This window comes from Bison bison, unplaced genomic scaffold (assembly GCF_000754665.1).
Source record: "Bison bison bison isolate TAMUID 2011002044 unplaced genomic scaffold, Bison_UMD1.0 scf7180017864490, whole genome shotgun sequence".
NCBI classification, from domain to species: Eukaryota; Metazoa; Chordata; class Mammalia; order Artiodactyla; family Bovidae; genus Bison; species Bison bison.
The window spans coordinates 8,270,523-8,294,440 of NW_011495049.1; the positions used below are offsets into that span (position 1 = coordinate 8,270,523).

Genomic DNA, 23,918 nt, shown 5'->3' on the forward strand with positions numbered 1-23,918 from the left:
TTGGTCTGGTGGCTCAGAGGTTAAAGCGTCTGCCTCCAATGCGGGAGACCTGGGTTCGATCCCTGGGTCGGGAGGATCCCCTGGAGAAGGAAATGATAAACCACTCCTGTAATCTTGCCTGGAGAATCCCATGGACTGGAGAAGCCTGGTAGGCTACAGTCCACGGGGTCGCAGAGAGTCAGACATGACTGAGTGACTTCACGTTCACCTTAGGCATGGTGATCACCGTGAAAGGTAGGCTAGCTCTTTCTGGCTGTGTTGCAGGGCTTACAGAAAGAAAATGATAGCTCAAGATTGTAAATTCACAGCTCAAGGCATGGTATAAAATCCAGGGAGTGTCTATATAACTGATCTGCAAGGATCTCTTGAAAGTGAAAGTGAAGTCACTCAGTCATGTCTGACTCTTAGCGACCCCATGGACTGCAGCCTACCAGGCTCCTCCGCCCATGGGATTTTCCAGGCAAGAGTACTGGAGTGGAGTGCCATTGTTTTCTCCACCCTTCCTTCCTGCTGCTGATACTGCTAAGTCACTTCAGTCATGTCTGACTTTGTGCGACACCATAGATAGCAGCCTACCAGGCTCCCCCATCCCTGGGATTCTCCAGGCAAGAACACTGGAGTGGGTTGCCATTTCCTTCTCCAATCAAAAGGCTGATGTAGTTGAAAATCAGACACAGGTCTGATCCTGCAAATTGGTAAACTTCCTTGCAAGTGGAATTCATAGCCTTGCCAGGTCTCATGAGAACATTTATTTCAAAATAGAAAATTGAAATCAAAATGGTAACTGTTGGGAGAATTTAGACAACTTAAAGAATATAAAATTCCCAAACTCCATTAAGTTTTTCTTGCCAGCAGAAACATCCTCTCTGAGATGAAACTATCCTTGCCTTGCTTGAAGGTCCTCTGATAACCTTACCAGAGACAGTTACCCTGCCCATTTTCCTCAATGCTTCTAGACAACTAGTGTTGTGTTTTAGCATATCCCAGGGGACCAATAGCAAAGTCAAATATGGGAGAGTAAAATTGCAAGATTTACTAATTTATACAGAATAAGACTTAGGGAATATATGTGTGAATGGGTTCTGGAGGCACTAGTTCAGAGTGAGGTATATAATTTTAGGCCAAGCTGAGTCTTTTGAGATAGGTTCTCTTACCAGATTTTGGATTGTGCTGACTGAGCAGCTGAGAGTATTTCTAATAGCTTTCTCAGTTGGTTGATTATAATCTGAATTCAACAGTATCAGATACAATGAAATAGGCCAGAAATTTCTTGGTATGCTATAGGGGAAAAAAAAAGTTAAACTTAGAAAATTGGGATATAGGAATGGATTTGTCATGTATAATCTGTTCTCCATGCTCATAACTGTTTTCCTCTGCAAAGGACAGGAGGAGGATACTCCTTTTGCCATAGCACTGAGAAATACAATGGGAACATAGTGTCAGAATTTTTGAAAAGTGTTCCAGCAACTGTCCTCTAGGCTATGGGTGAAGTAAGAGATGCTATCCTTGAACTGGAATCCTTAGTCTCAAAGGAGTGCTGGGATCCTGGAGTAGGAGGGGTCAAATAGCAGCACAGCAGCCTTAAGGGGCTAAGGCCAGGAGTGTTAGTCAGATTATATTATGTTTATTAATGGTGAAGTGTTCTATGGCAGATGCAGCTAGACAGTCCACTGAAATACTTATTTATCTGAATAATAATAACAATAAACGAGCTAGTTCTGGTGTAAGAAGACCTTACTTGAGCCATCATGGTGGGTTCATGGAGCTGTCTGTTAATGACTTAAGAAGAGAACTCTTGACTGAAGAAGAGACCTCCTAAAAGATGACCTTTAGTTTTAATATCTAATGTTTGAGCACTTTTATGCTTTATCCAGTATCTGACTTTTTTGTATCACTTCTGGTATGTTCTGACTTTTAGATAAAGAACTGACACTATTCCCCTGGATACTTTTTTTATTAACCCAGTAGGTATATGATTGGAGAAGGAACTGGCAACCCACTCAGTATTCTTGCCTGGAGAATCCCATGGACAGAGGAGCCTGGAGGGCTAGAGTCCATGGGGTAGCAAAGATTTGCACACAACTGAGTGACTGGCACACACAGGTATGTGATTATTGTCCTGTGATTGTTAGTGCTGCAGAAACACAGCCTAGCCTGGTTCGCAACTCACAATTGACCAGTAGATAACTTATTCTGGGTGCTGGTAGAAGGTGATCTCTGTAATCAAGGAAAAACAGGTAAGGGTAGGAGTGGGAGTGAAAAATGGGAGGTTCCTGAAAGCCATCCTGTAGTAGAGGTCCAAGTAGGTGGGTGGGTGCATGAATGTGGGGCAAACTAGAAACGGAAACTTGTAAATTTAGCAGATGCTGTCAGTGTCCACCTTTACACCTTACCATTTCTGTGCACCTTGTCTCATCTCTCCATTTCCAGTAAGTACCCTCAGAGTCTGCTCTACCTGTGTTCATGGGAGGTTGGAAGTGCTGAGGATATAATGCCCCCTGGGAATAGCCTTCATGCAGTGACTCTCAGGAGTTGTGTATAGTTATCCCAGCTCATTTACCCCTTGTTTGGAATAATTCTACAATGTATTTTGTACCATTACTTGGATCTCCTCAGTAGGACTATGCTCTTTTGTCTGTTGGAGTATCTTTGCTTGATAATGTTCACTTTATTAACTCCCTTCTTTGCCCTGCCTTACTTCAGTTCAGTTCAGTTCAGTTCAGTCACTCATTCATGTCTGACTCTTTTAGACCCCATGGACTGCAGCACACCAGGCCTCCCTGTCCATCACCAACTCCTGGAGTTTACCCAAACTCATGTCCATTGAGTTGGTGATGCCATCCAACCATCTCATCCTCTATCATCCCCTTCTCCTCCTGCCTTCAATTTTTCCCAGCATCAGGATCTTTTCAAATGAATCACCTCTTTGCATCAGGAGGCCAAAGTATTGGAGTTTCAGCTTCAACATCAGTCCTTCCAATGAACACCCAGGACTGATCTCCTTTAGAATGGACTGGTTGGATCTCCTTGCAGTCCAAGGGACTCACAAGAGTCTTCTCCAACACCACAGTTCAAAAGCATCAATTCTTCAGCACTCAGCTTTCTTTATAGTCCAACTCTCACATCCATATATGACTACTGGAAAAACCATAGCCTTGACTAGACGGACCTTTGTTGGCAAAGTAATGTCTTTGCTTTTGAATATGCTGTTTAGGTTGGTCATAACTTTCCTTCCAAGGAGTAGCGTCTTTTAATTTCATGGCTGCGGTCACCATCTGCAGTGACTTTGGAGCCCCCCAAAATAAAGTCTGACACTGTTTCCACTGTTTCCCCAGCTATTTGCCATGAAGTGATGGGACCGGATGCCATGATCTTTGTTTTCTGAATGTTGAGCTTTAAGCCAACTTATCACTCTCCTCTTTCACTTTCATCAAGAGGCTCTTTAGTTCTTCTTCACTTTCTGCCATAAGGGTGGTGTCATCTGCATATCTGAGGTTATTGATATTTTCTCCCAGAAATCTTGATTCCAGCTTGTGCTTTATCCGTCATTTCTCATGATGTACTCTACATAAAAGTTAATTAAGCATGATGACAATATACAGCCTTGATGTACTCCTTTTCCTATTTGGGACCAGTCTGTTGTTCCATGTCCAGTTCTAACTGTTGCTTCCTGACCTGCATACAGATTTCTCACGAGGCAGGTCAGATGGTCTGGTATTCCCATCTCTTTCAGAATTTTCCACAGTTAATTGTGATCCACACAGTCAAAAGCTTTGGCATAGTCAATAAAGCAGAAATAGATGTTTTTCTGGAACTCTCTTGCTTTTTTGATGATCCAGCGGATGTGGCAATTTAATTTTTGGTTCTTCTGCCTTCTTTTCTAAAACCAGCTTGAACATCTGGAAGTTCACAGTTCATGTATTGCTGAAGCCTGGCTTGGAGAATTTTGAGCATTACTTTACTAGCGTGTGAGATGAGTGCAATTGTGCGGTAGTTTGAGCATTCTTTGGCATTGCCTTTCTTTGGGATTGGAATGAAAAGTGACCTTTTCCCATCCTGTGGCCACTGCTGAGTTTTCCAAATTTGCTGGCATATTGAGTGCAGCACTTTCACAGCATCATCTTTTAGGTTTTGAAATAGCTCAACTGGAATTCCATCACCTCCACTAGCCTTGTTTGTAGTGATGCTTCCTAAGGCCCACTTAACGTCACATTCCGATGACTGACTCTAGGTCAGTGATCACACCATCATGATTATCTGGGTTGTGAAGATCTTTTTTGTAGTTCTTCTGTGTATTCTTGCCACCTCTTCTTAATATCTTCTGCTTCTGTTAGGTCCATACCATTTCTGTCCTTTATCGAGCCCATCTTTGCATGAAATGTTCCCTTGGTATCTCTAATTTTCTTGAAGAGACCTCTAGTCTTTCCAGTTCTATTGTTTTCCTCTATTTCTTTGCAGTGATGACTGAGGAAGGCTTTCTTACTCTCCTTGCTATTCTTTGGAACTCTGCATTAAAATGGGTATGTCTTTCTTTTTCTCCTTTGCTTTTCTCTTCTCTTCTTTTCACAGCTATTTGTAAAGCCTCCTCAGACAGCCATTTTGCTTTTTTGCATTTCTTTTTCTTGGGGATGGTCTTGCTCCCTGTCTCCTGTACAATGTCATGAACCTCTGACCATAGTTCATCAGGCACTCTGTCTATCAGATCTAGTCCCTTAAATCTATTTCTCACTTCCACTGTATAATTGTTAGGAATTTGATTTAGGTCATACCTGAATGGTCTAGTGGTTTCCCCTACTTTCTTCAATTTAAGTCTGAATTTGGCAATAAGGAGTTCATGATCTGAGCCACAGTCAGCTCCCAGTCTTATTTTTGCTGACTGTATAGAGTTTGTCCATCTTTGGCTGCAAAGAATATAATCAATCTGATTTCAGTGTTGACCATCTGGTGATGTCCATGTGGAGTCTTCTCTTGTGTTGTTGGAAGAGGGTGTTTGCTATGACCCGTGTATTCTCTTCGCAGAACTCTATTAACCTTTGCCCTGCTTCATTCTGTACTTCATGGCCAAATTTGCCTGTTACTCCAGATATTTCTTGACTTCCTACTTTTTCCTACTTTTGTTTCTTGACTGTCTTGCTTCTATGCTCCCCTAACGATGTTTCCTGGCATCACCTCCAAAATAAACTACTCGCATTCAAATCCTTGTCTCAGGATTTGCTTCTCAGGAAACCCAAACTAAGACAAGCAATAATGGTCACTTGTGTAAACAAGGTGGTAGTGGTGATGGAGAAATGAATGAGATCAGCCAAGGAAAAAGGATAGTTTGATAATAGATCTCTAGGGAATACCATTATTTATGGAGTAGGATGAGAAGGAGAACTCTGTTAAAGGATCTCCTAGGAGGAATCAGAGAAGGAAGAAGATAAACCAAGAAAAGAATATTGTCTTAGAAATCAAAGCAAAAAGTCTTTCAGGATGAAGGAAGTAGTCAGTTATGCCAAATTCTGGAGAAAGATGAAGAAAAGAATGTAAGTGTTTTTTCCCTGGATTTGGTCAATAGGAGGTCATTGATGAATATCATACTTTATGGAAAAGAGGGACCAGAAATAGGTCATGGTGTTTATTGCCCCAGTTTTCTCCTGGAGGGAATAACTTGGGCTGGTTGTATCCCTTCTCTAAAGATCACTGCTTCTCTTAACCTAGCCTCCTGCACATGACTCCTGGCTTTTGCTGCTAAGCTGCTAAGTCACTTCAGTCGTGTCCACCTCTGTTCGACCCCATAGATGGCAGCCCAGTAGGCTCCTCTGTCCCTGGGATTCTCCAGGCAAGAATATTGGAGTGGGTTGCCATTTCCTTCTCCAATGCATGAAAGTGGAAAGTGAAAGTGAAGTCACTCAGTCATGTCTGACTCTTAGCGACCCCATGGACTGCAGCCTACCAGGCTCCTCCATCCATGGGATTTTCCAGGCAAGAGTACTGGAGTGGGGTGCCATTGCCTTCTCCTGGCTTTTAGTCATTTCTTATTCCCTTGTCCCTTTGGACTCCATGATGGTATCAATGCTATTGATCGTAGCTCCAGGTTACTGCACTCTGTCTTATGGATCTCCTATATGCTACTGAAAGTGAAAGTTGCTCAGTCGTGTCTGACTCTTTACAACCCCATGGACATGGAATTCTCCAGCCAGAATATTGGAGTAGGTAGCCTTTCCCTTCTCCAGGGGATCTTCCTTTTACACTACTGGGATCTGTGTAAATGGTCCCATGGTCCCTTTGTGAATAAACTCTCCTTAAATTGTGCTATTTTGAGGGTGCCTGCTTCCTGTTGGGAATTAGACTTATACAGAGATTTAGAAAAATTAAAATTTATTTGTTGCAATTTTTTTATAGCTAGTAGTTTCTCAGAAAGAATTTAAAACAGATATTTTAATCAGATAGAAGAAACTTGAGTATGTTGTAGGATAAGTCAGCATTTCTGAGGTTGTGGTGGATATTTTTTGCCCACTGTGACTTTATGAACGATGATGTTCACACGTGTAACACTCTCCCGTAGACGTGCCCACATGTTGTTACTCTGTGCCCCATTTTTCAGGACCCTACAGCCTGGTGATTGTTTGAGATCCCTGCTGCATAAAGGTCCTTTGGTAGGTGAAATAGATAGTTACAGGCTACAGACAGTTCCCAGGTAACAAACTGAGGCTTTCTCATTAAAAAGGCATATTGGAGTGTGAGAGTGGTATTATTGTAGTACAGCCCTTGACTGTTCTCCAACTTATGCAAATGAACATCCATTTACAAACAACCATCACCAACGAGTTGTATGGGCATCCTGTCAAGTCGAATGCCTCTGCAGCTAGGAGTGCGTGGACTGGAAGTAAGGAGCCAGACTATAGAGAAAGGTTAAAAAGGTATACTCCAGAGAGGTGAGAAAACTGTATCAAGTTCCTCAATGTTATAGATTTTCTTCTGGGAAACCAACTGGAGAAGCTACTTGCCCTTCCTCAGTGGAGACACAGAGAAGGAACGCAACCTTCCAGGGAGAATACTGAAGAGTTGTCCCTTCTGACTCTGTCCCTGCTCTTGCTTTTCATGCCCTCATACCTTAAGAGTCAGAAGGTAATGAAGTGAACAGATCCAGTTTTTCTGTAGCTCTTTGGGACAATCTGTCTTTATTTCAAATTTCTCTTTTTATGATAGAACTTGTAATGTTTGCTATATGATGGTTTCAGTTACTGCAATGAGATCAACAGCATTTTATAAGGACCAAATGATACTCGAGTAAAACTTCAAGTTCCAAATAAATGGAACTTAAAATGCAGTTTGGACATTCTGATATTTTATGTGGGGAAAATAGGACACATGTTGGTAAGTAAAATTTAGTTGTTGTAACGGTTATTATTTTGTTACACCTATACCCTTGAGGGTGGCCACCTGCCTGTCCCCAAATCCTCTGGAGTCACCCTTTAGTTTATTCTCCTTATAATGTGGTGTGAGTCGCTTTAACGGGAGAAACGTCTGTTCCTCTATAGCTGACAGTTCCTCAGGAGGGTGGATTGGTGGCATGAGCAGTAGTGACTTATATTCTTCTTGTTCCTTCAAGTTCTGATTTCTTGCCTCTGTTGATTTTCAGACTCCTCCTTGGTGACCTCACCTTTTCCCATGGCTCTCAGTTCCTGGAGCTGCTGTCTGACACTGGCATGAATGTCACAGACTTTTACTGAAAGTTAGGGAATATGATGTAGCTCTTAAAGAGTCTTTCTCCCTCTTCAGAATTCTTTCTTTTCAACCTACCCAGGCCAAACTACAGTCAAGTTTAAAGTAACAGCTCTTCATCTATTGATGCATCTCTCTCTTTCCTTTATCCATCTAGCCTGGTACATATATAAAATGAATGTAGTTCTTTTTAAAAGATGTTTTAAAGTCTATTTAGGCTATAAAAGATGCATACTAGCTTTTCAAAATTTATCACAGAAAACCTTAGAAATATGAAACAAATTTTTTGTGTTCTTAATAAAATACTTAACTGTAAAATGAACATTGTCACAGTTTTTAAGAAGCTAAATTTTACTTCCAACCCTATTACAGTGATAAAGTGTTCATTTGTATCAAGCAATGGCATTCTGAGCAGAACTCATCTCTGGCCTTAAGAGTTTGTTGTCACATTTATGTGAGGCACTGGATTTAGAAACCTACTCCATAGTCTCAAATTCTCCTTAAACAAGGCATATTCTTGTTCCTACTTCAATGAATCATTCCAATGAGATCTGAAAGTCTCTTTTTGTGTTACGAATGTTTCTGTTCTTCGGGAGGATCCAGGGTCCAGGAGATTTGGCTTGTGGAGATTTGGATAAATGTTCTAAATTAGTCATTCTCTGGTTTCTGCCGCTCCTGTGCTCTTAATTAGCCTTTCTCCCATTTCTGGAGCTCCCAGGCTCTCAGTTCCATCCCTCTTCTTGTTGAGGATATGCATGTTCCAAGACTGAGCCTGATTTTCCAGTACAACCCTCCTTCTTACAGTGATATTTTCCTTAATGTAAGCTGAAATGAATTTACTTCATGTGTAAATGCCTTGTGGTCAGAACTCAGGACTTGCCAGGCTTCTCCATTTGTTTGCAGTTTCCATCTATTTCATCCTGCAGCTGCAAAAGGTTTTCTGATTTGTTTTCAGAGAGATTGATTCTGAACTGACCTCGAGTGCAGGGAGACCTCTGCAGGGGCTTTTGCTGATTTTGAAGCACTATTTAGAAGACCCTCTTTGGGGAAATGAATATAAAGTTATAAATTTAAATTAGGCATGAAGGTGATTATCTATCTATAAAGAGAAAACAGATAATAACATGAAAAAATTTTAAGTTGACTGAGTTTGAAACAGTTTATTTTTACAAGTTTTTCAAAAAAATACTTTCATGAGAACATAATGCTTGAGATCCTTCTAGGGCCGTGGAAAATGTGGTAGGCCCTAGATAGGGCCTGTATAAAATGTGGTATGTGTGTGGGGGGAGGGATTTTTACAGAGATCTGACATTATGTACAACTGTGGGTGTGGTTAAATAGACTCGTTGGGCCTATTGTCTTCATGTTGGATGCTAAAACTTGAAGTCTACATTGCAAACAGTTGGGAAGGGAAGATGGATGTAAAGTGGGGGGAAAGCAAGAACAAGCTAGAATCCATGAAGAGGAGCCAGGATCATGAGAATGAACTGGGACCTGTGTCAGTTTTCACTGTCTCCATCCTTTATTAAATAGTGCTTTTGTTACAGAGCTAGACAAATGTCCCAGGAAGATGTGGAAGGAAGATCCCAGGAAAAGGTAGAGCAGCTGCAGGCCTGGGTGCTGCCCTGTGCCAACAAGGTAAACCAGCAGATAAATGATAATATGCTTGAGCTACAAATGCACCCAACTCTATCTTTTGAAGGTTAAATATAATATGGTGGCTGCTGCACTTCCGCTTTCTAAATCTCCTGCAAATAGTTTCATCAGATATGGTTCACCTTAACCAGACACACAGGGAAGTGAATGCTAGGAAACACAGTTCAGCTGAGCTATACTGATGTTTACAAAGCCACCATAATCTGCCCATTGCCAGCGTGGCACCCATATACATCTCTGTGCTGCTGCTGCTGCTGCTAAGTCGCTTCAGTCGTGTCCGACTCTGTGCGACCCCATAGATGGCAGCCCACCAGGCTCCCCGGTCCCTGGGATTCTCCAGGCAAGAACACTGGAGTGGGTTGCCATTACATCTCTGTAAAACATGCTTATTTTAAAAATAAGTACTTTAGCAAAGTCTTGCTTCTGCCTGACCTGATACAACTATCCTGTGTACAACTGAAAATATGCTAACCCTTTCCTCCTAAGTGTATACTGATTCCCTTTTGTGTTTTTGATCATGTTCATTCTTCTCTTAAGTTGTTCAAACTCCTGCTTTGTTACCCTGTACCTTAATACAAAGATATAAGGTTAACAACTATCCATATATCTTATGTTAGTTGCTCAGGAAATGGGAGAAGCAAGGAACATAAAAGTTATTTAGTGTGTACACAGATGTTCATATCAAAATAAGGAAGAAATGCAGGAATATTTCTCATTTCCGCAGTTAAGTTACATGGTCTAGCTGGTGTTTATAACTGCCTTTTTCTGCAATTGGAATTCCCTTCCTGGTGAGGTAACCTAAACATTTATTCCTGAAGTTTCTGGACCATTAGTAATCTTGCATGAATTGACTTGTTTTAGTTTTCCACGGATTTCAATCACATAACAGCAATGCCGATGGGCTCCCCAGAGTTCCTCTCTACCCGCATTGTGCAGTAGCAACCTAATTTCCCCTTGATAGTGAGGGTCATTCACCAGGATCATCTGAGCAATGCAGGATTCCCATATTTTTGGCATCTTGAACTAGATCATTCTTTCTCGTAGTGGCTGTGCATCATATGATGGTTAGCAACATCCTTGACCTCTAACCATGAGGTGCTAGTTCACTCTCCTCCTGTTATGACATTTATGGCAACAAAAGTGTCTCCAAATGTCCTCTGGATAAAATTGCCCCCCAGGAACCTTTTTCTTTTGGCTGTTGATTCGTAGACATAAGGACCCCAAAGTGTCTATACGATCATCTCAATTTCCAGTTCAGTGGAATCACTGTTTTGTCTCTTGCTGAAAGCATTCCTCTTTTGGGAACTATTGAGTCCAAATAAGCTGAGCCTAAAGTTTCAGGGATGAATAGCAAACACTTTGTTAGTGAATCACTAGGGGTATTAGTGAGAGCTGTTAATCCTATTTCTATTCCTTGAATCTTAGATTCATGAATTTTGCTAATGGGAGAAACAGAACTATACGTTTGTTGTCAAGTTATATACTACCTCCTGGTCCATAATGCCCCAGCTTTGAAAAGTACTGTCACCCTTCGGGCACTATAACTGAGTGTTCAAAAAGCCATTCTGTCGTTCTGTCAAGTTGGCTACTCCAAGACGGCATCATGGGAAAACCAGTGAATTCCATGGGGATGGGCCCATTGACTGCATTTCATTTGTTGTGAAATGCAGTGCTGTAAAATAACATGGTAAGACATTCCATAAGTCCACGGACAGTGGCAGAAGCATTGTGGGCGAGGGATAGAAATCCATGCCTCTGGTAAGTACTGATCCAGTGAGACCACGCCTGGAGAATGGTGACATTCTGGGGACTCGTTGTCATCTTGATTTTAGGACTTGTGACCTCCAGAACTATAAGATAATGAATTTGTGTTGCTTTAAGCCACTAAGTTTGTGGTGATTTGTCACTGTGACAATAGGAAATCTTGATGTGAAACTGGACTCAAAAGGAAATTCCAAGTGTCTGGGCAGTGTCCTCTCCTTCTGTGTACTCCTCCTCTCCTTGCCAGTCTCCATCATTCTCCACAGTACTGGCTCCAGGCAAACCACCGAAGGACACAGAGTCATCACAAAACTCTTCCTTCTACTCTTTCTGTGCTCTGTGTCCCTATGTAAACCCGTGTCTACTCGAAGTTCCTACTGAGTTCTTTCTTTCCCCCCATCTGCTTTTTTCATCAAGACTTCCTTTTTTATTTTCCTTTTGCTCAGGATTTCAACTCTAATAGAAACATGATAAATTGTTAATAAAGCAGTGACTTCTTTTTTAAAATATATTTGAAACATTTATATTTTTATAGTGATTTCTTGCAGACTCTTAAGTCATAGAGTTACTCTAATAGTGAAAATTTCAGGTTTTTGGTTTTTTTTTTTAGTTTTCCCCACCTAATCCTGGGAAATTTGATGTCTTTTGAATTATATCAGGTAAATGCCAATCTACATGCAGGGCGTTTTCTGGCTCCTTATTGATTATCCCCAGGTGTCCATTAATATTTCCTGTTTTGTGTCTGGAAAATCATGACTTTTCAAGGGTTTTTGTTGTTCACTTACAAACTTGGGCTTGGGATTTTATTTAGGACCAACAATGCAGGAGACCCCAGTTCAATTCCTTGGTCAGGAAGTTCCCATGGAGAAAGGATAGGCTACCCACTCCAGTATTCTCAGGCTCCCCTGGTGGCTCAGACAGTAAAGAATCCTCCTGCAATGCAGGAGACCTGGGTTCGATCCCTGGGTTGGGAAGATCACCTGGAGGAGAGCATGCAACCCACTCCAATATTCTTGCCTGGAGAATCCCCATGGACAGAGGAGCCCGGCAGGCTATAAGCCATGGGGTTGCAAAGAGTGGGACACAACTGAGTGACTAAACATAGCACACAGCTCACTAAAGTAACAAAGTTCTCTTAGCTTGTCTAGTTTGTTTTGCTCTCAGGTTCTGTTGGATGTGACAGTAAGACATTTTCCGCTGCTTTATGCTCTGTGTCACTCAGATCATTGTTACTAGTCTCCTTGATACTGGTAGCCTGGATAAGTACAACTTGTGTTAGTGGCTCTGGAAAGACTGTGAGTCCATGCAAGAGTGGGAGAGGCTCTTAAGGAAGATGCCATCTTCCATCTTTGTAGCCAAGTAGTGTCAGTTAAAATAGCACATCAAAGAGATACTTTTTTTTTGTACTTTGTTTTTCTTTTTTAATCCCAGCTTTATTGATATATAATTGACATATTTTATAAGTTTAAAGTGTACAACCTATTGATTTGATATACTTAGAGCAAAATTATTACCACCATAGTGTTAGCTAAACCTCTGTCATGTAACATAATTACCGTATCTTTTTTTTTTTTGTGGTGAAATCTTTTAAGATGCAATCAATTAGCAACTTTGAAGTATATAATATAGTATTACTAATTATAATAAACAGGTACATTATATCCACAGTTATTAATCTTATAACTGGAAGTTTATAGTTAAAAGAGATACTTTTAAATTGCCATGTCATAATGCACCATCTGCGCCTAACAGAGTTTGCAAATCTTTGGCTAGAATCTTCTCTTAGACTATTAAAACCAGCTGTCTCTGGCTTTCCAGATTCTAGGCTTCATGTCTTGCAACCATCCAAGTCCATAGTTTAGCTTTGTGAGCCCATGCCTCGAATTTGATCCTCCATGTCCTATGACTCTATATATGACAGGAGGAACCCAGTAGGGAAATGGAAAATAGCCTTTATTCCAGGGTCTTCGAGCAGAGATGGACTGAGAACCATGCAAAATCTCTTTTGTTAATAGACCCTGTGGAAGGCCCCCTGTAGTGGATGTTTTGCAGAATGGCCATAATTATTGCCTTCTCTTTATCTGCATCCCTTGTGCTGTAACTGTGCAGTTGCTTACTTTAAGAAATGATGTATTTCCCCAGCATTTGAATCTGGCCTAGCTTGATGGTTGATTTTGGCCAATGGAATGCAGCAGAAGTGATGCTGGGTTGGTTCTCCACCTAAGAATCCACTAGTTCTCCCTAAACAGTGCTCAGCTGTCAAGTAAATAATCACAGAGGAAGAACCTGCTTGAGGGTGAGAGACCATCTGGAAGAGAGATAAGCCATCTGAGCAGAGGGCCACCCCAGACTAGCCAGCACCCAGCTGACCCAGCAGCTGACCACAGATGTCTATAAGCCTTGCTGAGACCTGAAGAACTGCCAAGCCAAAGTCAGCCTAATTGCCCACCTGCAGAATTGTGGCTAAAACTTGGTTGTTTTTAGCCACTATGGCTTGGAGTGGTTTGCTATGCAGCCAAAGTTTACCGATTTGTCATTAAGGTTAGAAGCATTTCCAAATTACAGGTTACATCCACTGCTGAGTTATCACGCCTGCCACATAAGAGGAAAGAAAGGGCAAAGGATGAACCATATATGGAAGAGATAAAAGGAACAATACATAGTCAGGTTGCTACTACTCTTGGCGAGTTCTGATGGTAATCCAGTTTCTTCTCCTACTAAATAGATCACTTTACAATTCAACTGGAATCTTTTGTTTGTAAGACTCAGAAACTCCCCCACACTGGCTTAAGTAAAGTAAAATTAGTCTCATGTAACTCAAGGGGTCTGGACCCCAATATCCAGCTGTCTTGAGAGACTGGCCCTGGAACTAGAGTATAGTCTGCAGACAAGCAAGCTACTTTCTCTGCCTTGCTGTTGTTCCACTTCTTTCTTTCTCAAGATCTCTCATCATTTCTGTATGTTTGTTTCACTTCTTCTCTCTTCAGTTCTCTGCTTATACATTGTATCATTGTGCCCATTTCAAAATAGCAGGTTCAGACTTCACTCCTCAGGACCTTTTAGCTCAACTTCCATAAATTCAAATTCTCATTCAGAGAGAATCCTATTTGGTCCACTGTTTGCCAGTTAATTGTGCTAGAGTGGTGGTTGGTAAGGTCAAATAAAGGAACCCTTTTTTTTGACAGATATCTTTTGTAAGAACCAGAGGACTGCATTACTATTCTTAATCTCTACTATTGGCAGGAACCACACCTTACTTTCTGGAACTCTTTTTTTTTTTTAACCAAGTTACCAAATAGATTTTTTAACTTTATTTTCCAATGGAGGATCAACTTCTGCGTCCTTCCACTGGAGAAATATAAATGACAATAATCAGCAATTTCCTTTCCTGATCAGGCTGGGGCAGGGATTGGACAATCTCTCGTAGCCCAGAGTCTCATATGTCTTTATGATACTCCTTATGTCTAAGACTCAGGGATTCCAGCCCCTCCTTCCTGTGAAGCTAGCTTTCAGTGTCTGTAATATTCTATTCAACATCTGAGTTGTCTTTTTTTTTAAGCTGTCCTTTAAAAAAAAATTGTTTTCTTTTATCTTACAATAGTCAAAATCTAGAAGCCTGCTAATTGAGTGCTCTCTAATAGCAATTTATAGTTATGTGGATTTTATGGAATAGAAAAATTTCAAAAATAAATCTGGGTACTGACATATGGTTACCAGGTCTGTATTTTGCCATATAGAGCCATTACAAGCTCCTATATCCAATCGTCATCATGTAATGTTAGCTTGAAACCAAGGAAATTGCCATTTTTGTAGGTCAAAAACAGTTGAATATTGGCAATTTCCTGTGGTTCAATGTAATATATTGAAGCATATTTTAACTTGAGAACTATAGGAAGGATATACTCTTATAATAAAGAACTGACCTTTACAATGGCTTTATTTAACTTTATGAAAAATGCAATATATTTTCCTTAATTTTCTTATTTCATCATGAACCATGAACACTTTGTAAAGGTCTGGCACTAATTTTTGATGTGTCCTCTTTAAACACAGGTTTAGGGAAACACAGCTGTGTGAGCCTCTCAGGATCACTCTCATTCCTAAGAATGCTTTTCCCCTAGCCTCTGAGGCAGGGTTCTGGCCTTCCGTTGATTCACGTCATTTTCAAAGAGCAGTCATCTTCTCTCTGAGGCCCTCTCAGGCCATGGTTGAAGTGAATCCTTCACTTGCACCAAACTTGGATATTTAGGGGACATGTTTTCAGCACTCAATTCATTGTCACATTCCCCTCATAAAGAACATGGTTGTATTTACAAAAGGAGCCTCAGTAACCTCCCATGGTTCCTCAATGAAATATGCAAACCAGTTTGTCTATCAACCATGAGTTAAAGATACTTCCCTTTGGACTGCGTTTCTTGCACAACTTTTCTATCATCTCAGACAACTCCCCCATCGCCCTCTATTTCCTACCCAAGGGACCTTCATCTCTCTTACAAGCAAGATCCAGACAGATTGTATAACAAACTGGCTTTGGTTATTAAAAACATCTTTTTAGCTCTTGGCATAATAAGCAAAACCACTCCTGATGAAAAGAAAGTCTCTCTCTCCCATATGGTTCTTGAAAGAAGTACAACTTTCTGAATTTACTGTACATGTGAAAACAATAAACAATTTGCATTTCTTTCTTTTTCTAGTAATTCAAACCCTAACCTGAGGGTTTTAAAAGAATGGATTTAGTAATTTCTACATTGTTCCACTGTTCCACTTTCTGAAATATTATTGATTCTCAGAGAAGTAACTAAGCCTTAGCCAAATGTTTCAGTTTATCTCTCTCTCTCTTTCTCTCTCTTTTTTTTTTTTTGTGAATCTGTAAATGCGTCAGAAAAACGTTTACTGTAATGTTAGAATGTGCATGTGTTGGCATTAAAACTGTGGTTTTGTCCCTACGGGGAATCAAATGGAAGCAAAATTACAGTTAATTCCTGGTATCTGTAGTAATGGGGAACAGACTGAGTTTGTACCAATAATATTTGAAAAATTTATTTTAGAGATTAGGTTGAACCTTGTCCTACACTAAACCTTTTGCCAGAGATACACAAGTAGTCGAGTCGTTCTTTTTCCTCCTATTCCTGGTTCAGCCAGACTCTGGGGTAGAGAAATAGCCAGCAGGAAAGAAGGGTAGTATCAAAAGACTTATTCACAAATCTCATGGTCATTAGATTTTTCTCAACATGTTGACTATAGCTCTTTTGTGGGAAGAGGAAACTACTCTATAGTAAAAGAGGGTGACACTCTTCCTGTTCCTTTAGTAAAGTGTCTTGTCTTTCCTTGTGACTTAAAGGAGAATCATCCACTAAACTCATGTTACCTCCTTTCTAAATTCAGTTTTCAGTTTGTAACTAAAAGAAAAAAGAGAAGTAAAAGGATTTTAGGGAATTCTGAAGCCTCTTTGAAGCTATTCTCTCAAAAAGGGAAGATTTAAAATACAGCTGAATTGGAAGGAAGCATGTCACCACCAAGCCTTCTATGTCTAGCCAGTAGCCTGCAAGAGAAAGGATTTATTTTATCTGGTTCAGTCTCTGACCATTTGAGAGAAGGAAATTGATTTATAAACTCTTTATGGCCTCATGGCTCTCACAAGGGTTTTCAATAGACCAGAGAAGCAGGGTCTCACTTATTCTGAATCTGGAATGTTTCTTGAATGCAAAACCTCACACACTTGTAGGGACAGGAGTGTACTACACTCGTGGTGTCCAGATGTAATGCTCCAATGATGTAAGCCACTAAATTGTTCTGGAACTATTACTGTTATCTGCTGAAGAAGACAGAAAATGACTTCCAGTTTTTAAACAGTCCTGGATAATTTTGTAACTCTCTGCTATTCTTAGAAGTAATCCTTACACAATTTTGCAAAAGCTTCATATATATATATATATATATAAAATTATGGTATGGTAGGAATAGGGGAAACCTTAACTGCATTAGAAACTTGAAATACAAATGAAATGATGGTTTTAAATAAGGCTGGATAATTAGTACCAGATGGTTCCTTTATAGTCAGGAGAATTCTCCCAAATAGCCACATTTCTTTGTTTGAATGTCAAAATAGAAACTGAATTAGATCCCTGCCCTGTGTCCTCACACTCACAACTTTCGGGGGGTTTTGCTGCATAGACTTTGGGAGATATCCATTTAGACAAAGATTGTATCCTCCATAATATATTCTTTAGAAGGCAGTAGATGTTCTCTGGACCACCTTTTACAATCTCAGAACCAAAGGTTTTTCTTTCCTTCAGGTTTTGTGTGTTTGCTTTTGGTTTTTCTCTTTCTATGATTCACACATTCAGTAAGCTCACCTCCCTGGGAGAACATGCCTCATGGGCTGCAGGGTATCAACTGCATTTGCTGTAGGAAAGCAGACATATCATCAGATAGGGAGCTCTGATTCCCATGGAGAATAGGCAGGCAGAGCAAGGAGAGGTGTCTTTAAGCAAATTCTGTTTGCCATGGAAAACCAGGGAAAATCAAACCAAATAAAACACAACTGATGCCAAAGAGAGTGTTGTTTTTAGTTATTTCCAAGAGACATCAGTTGTTCCTTGATATCTCTAGTAGAAAACCTGTCAGAATAAGTAAATTTATTTCCAGTTTTGTCCTGCTAACAAGTTTTGCCAATTAATCGGTTGCAGTTATCAGTAAGGAAAATGTAGACACACCTAAACTTTTATTATAAATGATTCTCCCAGATCTGCATGTATTTGTTTTGGGGATTCAATGCTTCTTTTGAAAATCTTCAAAATATTTCCCTTTTAAGTAGATGGATTAACACAGGCAATCTCGTTCTTCCTCACTCAGAGAAAACTAAGCTAATGAATGATTCATTGCTTTTCTATCAGTTGGTATTTGATTCACAACAGAATGTAGTAAACCTTAACTCTTACGATGTAAATGGTGGACTTCTTTTTGACAGTCAGCAAAGAGTGGAGTAAGACATTTTGTGTTTAGTCAAATTCGTTAGTACATAGAGTCACAAAATGGTATTTAATATGTAATATTTGGGTGAATAAACAGTGGTATTTCCTCCCTCTCTCTAGATCAACATATTCATTTTATAAGCTCTTTTATTTTTAATTAGTATTAATAATATTATAAAAAGTAATACATTTTGTAATATATGTGACATATAGGTGACCCAGAGAAGGCAATGGCACCCCACTCCAGTACTCTTGCCTGGGAAATCCCATGGATGGAGGAGCCTGGAAGGCTGCAGTCCATGGGGTCGCTGAGGGTTGGACACGACTGAGCGACTTCACTTTCACTTTTCACTTTCATGCATTGGAGAAGGAAATGGCAACCCACTCCAGTGTTCTTGCCTAGAGAATCCCAAGGACGGGGGAGCCTGGTGGGCTGCCGTCTATGGGATCACACTGAGTCGGACACAACTGAAGTGACTTAGCAATAGCAATAGGTGACCAGTGAATTGCACTAAAATTCAGTTTTCCTATGGAATAGAGATTACTCATGCATGTAAATACCAGTTTTTCAAGAGAAAACTGAGACTATTTCTCCAATTAGGTGAAATAAAACCATCCCTCAGTTTTGTATGAGATATCTAATGGGATAAGTAAAATATATTTCCATTTTTGCAATAGGTGTATAGTTGCAAAATTCTCCACTTTTCTCTGTAGTGAGTATATTGAATTCTGCATTGAATTCACTGCTTTGAATAATTGAATATTTCACTTTTAAAATAGAGATATATGTTTCACTTACTGATATAAAAACACCTTATTTGGTTTTAATTACCCCATTATTTATATTTTTCCTTAAGGAGATCTTGCTTTCATAGATAGTTTGAAACAAATGATCAATATGCAAACACTGGCTAACCAGTAAAATTGTCATCAGCTTAACATTCTCATATTAATATCAAGATGATATCGATTATGCATTCAGAGATTATCAAGTGCTTGAACATCATGCTGCTGCTGCTGCTAAGTCCATCTAAATTTAGTGCTTATGTTAAATTAAATTATAGTACACCTTTCAGCTGGTAAAGAATCTGCCTGCAATGTGGGAGACCTTGGTTCCATCCCTGGGTTAGAAGATCCCCTGGAGAAGGGAAAGGCTACCCACTCCAGTATTCTGGCCTAGAGAATTCCATGGACTGTATAGTCCATGGGGTCACAAAGAGTCAGACACAACTGAGCGACTTTCACTTTCACATTCACTTTTCATATATTTTGTTAATATACATACTTTTGATCATAGATTCTATACTTATAAGCTCATATAGATTCACAGCTTTTTACTGAAGCTGCTTTTCCAACCATGTTTTTTTTGTTAAATTTAGGAGCACTGAAATGTTGGTATTAGAACTGTGAGAAACTGGGCAAGTCATTTAAATTAATTTTTTATATTATTTAAGACTTCGAGTAGACTGCAGGTAAGACAGAAAACAAATATGAAGTGTCTGCTATTAGGGCTACATAGCATTTGTCATCCTTAAAATGACATTTGGAATAAGTGATCTTTCATTTATTCATTTACTCATTTATATGTTCATTAATTCAGCAAATAGATATTGAGTACCTGTTTTGTGCCAGATACTCTGCTGGGTGCTGAGACACACTGATGAGAAAATTCAGATTCAGGCCTTGCTTAGAGTTTAGTGGAGTAATGGGCAACATTTATTGAATGTCTAATCTCCAGTTACCTTTAGAGTTTGGACATTCCACAAACCTAAGAACCATTCAGTTATATTATGGAATCTTTAATCCTGGTGGAAGTCAGGGTGATGAAAGTGAGGGGCTGCCTATTTCTTGTTCACAGCCTTAAGCCTAGAGAGCATAGTGCTGGGAAAGGCGACCTGGTGGGAATGTGAGTGGAAGAGTAGGTAGGTACCCTTGGGAAGTGCATGGCAGGAATGGGTTTATTTTTGTTGGAGGGTGAGGGTAAATCTGTGAGTTTGTGGCATACTATGAAAGTGATGATTGTGTTCAGAAGAAGGAAAAGCAAACTTCAAATCTCCTTATATTTTAGTGATTGGAAGGAATGTCAGCACCAGCCTGGGAAATATACACTCCAGAAAAACACCTCTGAGGTCTTGTTTTGTTTCGAGGTCTTTCCATTTCTTCTCTTGTCTAAAATTTGTGTTTCCTCTGAGATCTTTTTCTGTATGGAATGAGGAGTAAAAGAGTTGCCTTGAGGCCAGTGAAATAAAGGAAGTCACTTTTCTGAAAAGAATTTTAAGTGTTAACCCCTCTCTAGTCTTTTGAATTTCTTTGGCTTGCCACTGATGGAGTGGAGGCGATAATCTTGTCCGCAGTTGTGTTTCTAAATGAACGATTCTGTGGACATGCAGAGTGCTGTTCTTGGTACAATAGATTTGTTAGTGGACTGAAGAGAGTGACAATAGATTGACTAGATTTTAGTGCAGCATTCTTTTTAGGATTTGATGAAATGTGACCTATGAAGCAAATTATGGATGTACTGGACTGTATGGGTTTTTTTGACCTCTGAGTGGAAATAGACCACGAGAATCACATAGATATCTATGTCTATATAGTCTCAGGGCTAAGATTTTATAGATATCTATCACATTTTGGAGAGAGAGAAATGTCCTAGGCATTTGAAGAGGTTGTAAAGTGTGGGCTTATTGACCATCTTTAGAAATGTTTTGCTGAAAGAAGTTAATAACACATAACTGACCCTGAGTGTCAAGAGACATATAAGGAGAGCCTCCCAATGGCAGTGAGCAGAGGGAACCAGAAAAGTCTGAAGCTTGGAAGATGATATTTGGAAAGTGCAGCTCATTTGAAAAAGAGAGCAGAGAAGCTAAAATTTGATGAACTGGACACAAAGCTGATGCTCCTGTGGACGCCGATGAATGACAAACTGTATATATTGGGGAAATGACTCTTTTAATTTGAACCTTGGCTCTCAAGAAAAGTAGAAATTCAAATGGGAAAAGTGAGAATGTTTGAAAGAAACAAGTAAGTAGAGAATTGAAGGTGAAAAATGTGAGCGTAAGGAACTCATTGTCTACCTCAACCTATTTAATATATATATATATATATATACATATATACACACACATTTGTATATATAAAGAATAAGTGCTAGAGATTTCTCTAGGTGCCTTAAAGCGTCTGCCACATTGTAGCGGGAGACCCAGGTTCAATCTCTGGGTTGGGAAGATCTCCTGGAGAAGGAAATGGCAACCCACTTCAGTATTCTTGCCTGGAAAATCCCAGGGATTTTCCAGGAGAAACCTGGTGGGCTACAGTCCATGGGGTCACAAAGAGTTGGACATGACTGAGCGACTTCATGTTACTTTTACTATAGATATTCAGTTCAGTCCAGTTCAGTCGCTCAGTCATGTCCGACTCTTTGTGACCCCATGGACTGCAGCATGCCAGGCTTCCCTGTCCATCACCAACTCACCGAGCCTACTCAAACTCATGTCCATCGTGTCAGTGATACCGTCCAACCATCTTATCCTCTGTTGTCCCCTTCTCCTCCAACCTTCATCTTTCCCAGCATCAGGGCCTTTTCCAATGAGTCAGTTCTTCACATCAGGTGGCCAAAGTATTGGAGTTTCAGCTTCAGCATCAGTCCTTCTAATGAATATTCAGGACTCATTTCCTTCAGGATGGACTGGTTGGATCTCCTTGCAGTCCAAGGGACTCTCAAGAGTCTTATCCAACACCACAGTTCAAAAGCATCAATTCTTCGGTGCTCAGCTTTCTTCACAGACCAACTCTCACATCCATACTTGACTACTGGAAAAACCATAGCTTTGACTAGACAGACCTTTGTTGATAAAGTAATATCTCTGCTTTTTAATATGCTGTCTAGGTTAGTCACAGCTTTTCTTCCAAGGAGCAAATGTCTTTTAATTTCATGGCAGCAGTCACCATCTGCAATGATATAAGAACTCCCATATGTGTGTGTGTGTGTGTGTGTGTGTGTGTGCATGTGTGCATGTGCTAAGTTGCTTCAGCTGTGTCCAACTCTTTTCGACCCTATGGGCCGTAGCCCACCAGGATTCTCTAGGAAAGTATACTGGAGTGGGTTGCAGTGTCCTCCTGTAGAAGATCTTCCTGACCCAGGGATTGAACCTGAGTCTGTTACATCTTTTGCTTTGGCAGGTGGGTTCTTTACCACTAGAGCCACCTGGGAAGTCCACATAAGAGGGCTCTTTTAGACTATATAATAGATAATGCTGCCAGAGATGCAGGAATTTAGCTTGTGTAGAGTATAGAGCTTTGCCCCTGCCTATCTCAGGAGCAGTGACCCCCACCCTGGCCCCCTAGATTGTACAGTGTGACTTCTTTTGAGACTGTGTCCTGATCCTTGTATTCTGTTTCATCCTCTCAGATCGGAGGTTATGAAGGACCACATCAAGGCTGCCATTTCTACCTGGCACTGACGGTATGATGCCATGCAGTCCGGGATGAGTTAGATGCAGGGCCGAGGCCTGTCAGGTGACATGCAGAATGCATAATGAACATCTGCAAGAGTAAGGAAATAACTGTGAAGGCTTCTTTATAAGTTGTTTTAACTGAATGCTCACATAAAACATAGGCACTGAAAATAAATTTCAGAAATGTTCAATTACTTTTGATTAACTATACAGGTATTCAATAAATATTTGAAATAAATCAGTTAGAAAGCAGTGTTTATTATATGTCTAGTATGTTTCTAGAAATCTGATGAAACTGTAGGAAAATCTTTCAAAAGCTCCAAGGAGTTTATAATTATGTTGACTTGTTTAGAAATAGATGTAATAAATTCTTAATTTTTTAATTTACCAAATATTTGTATATATAAAGAATATGTGCTAGAGATTTTTCTAGGTGCCTTGTAGATATTAACTCCTAATTTCATCTAGATTAAATGATCCTTTATTGAAGTGGATTTATGTAGGACTTTTATAGGTGAGTCTTTTGAACAGAGAAATACAAGATGTTAGATATATACAATGGACTTGTGAAAGCCTAGAGATGGACTGTGATCTACTGTGTTTCATGCCCAGAATGCACTCTGTAAATTTGTCAAGTAGGCAAAATTTACTGTGTGTTATTCTTCCTTCAGATGTCCACTGAGCCCTAAGGTTGTTTTTTCTTCATAAAGTCCCTCTGGTTTCCTGATTGTATTTATCTACCTGTGATGTCTACAACACTGGAGCAGGCTCTTCACACTGATGCCGGTGTTGGGCACCAGGAGCTATGATAAGCCGTTTAGGGAGCTATGTGAAGTGTGTTTTGGGAAGTTTCCAGTGACCTTCCTTGTGTCTAAAGTTTTTGTCTTCCATCAGTGGGCAATGTAGTGAATTTAACCAGTTCACGTGGTACTTAAGACTCACGCTGACTGGAAGTACCCCTTACCTTTCATGAAAAAGCTCAGAGCTACAGGTAAATTATGTGGAGGAATTGGGTTGCAGGAACTTCTGTTTACCCACAAGGTGATTTAAAATGTTCAAATTGAAGTTATAATCCCCATGCCCTCTTCCTCACCAGAACAGACATTCCTCTAGTGGAGGCGCCAACCTGATCCCATCCAAATTCAGTGTCATTCCTAGAATAGCTAACAACCATTGCTAAACATTTCCCGAGTAAACCCAGCTAAAAATAGTATCTTATTTCTAGAGCTCTGACACAAAGAACTCAACACCTTGTTGGACTCAGATAAGCTGAACTTTTTTTTTTTTTGAGTGCTTTGTCCAAGTGGAACTGAGAAGGATGGAGTCTGAGAAATACTCAGGTTGACTGAGTCTAGTAAAACTTCCT

The 23,918-nt window shown here is 40.1% G+C and overlaps 1 protein-coding gene across 1 annotated transcript in view; it reads left to right on the forward strand.

Annotated features, from left to right (window-relative positions):
- ATP6AP1L (ATPase, H+ transporting, lysosomal accessory protein 1-like) overlaps positions 1-22,703 on the forward strand; it is a 45,659-nt gene extending 22,956 nt beyond the window's left edge. Inside the window, exon 8 of the mRNA XM_010863375.1 lies at positions 22,507-22,703. The gene's annotated coding sequence lies outside the window, so the exon portion shown is untranslated. The remainder of the gene's footprint in view (positions 1-22,506) is intronic.
- Positions 22,704-23,918: the final 1,215 nt, after the last annotated feature.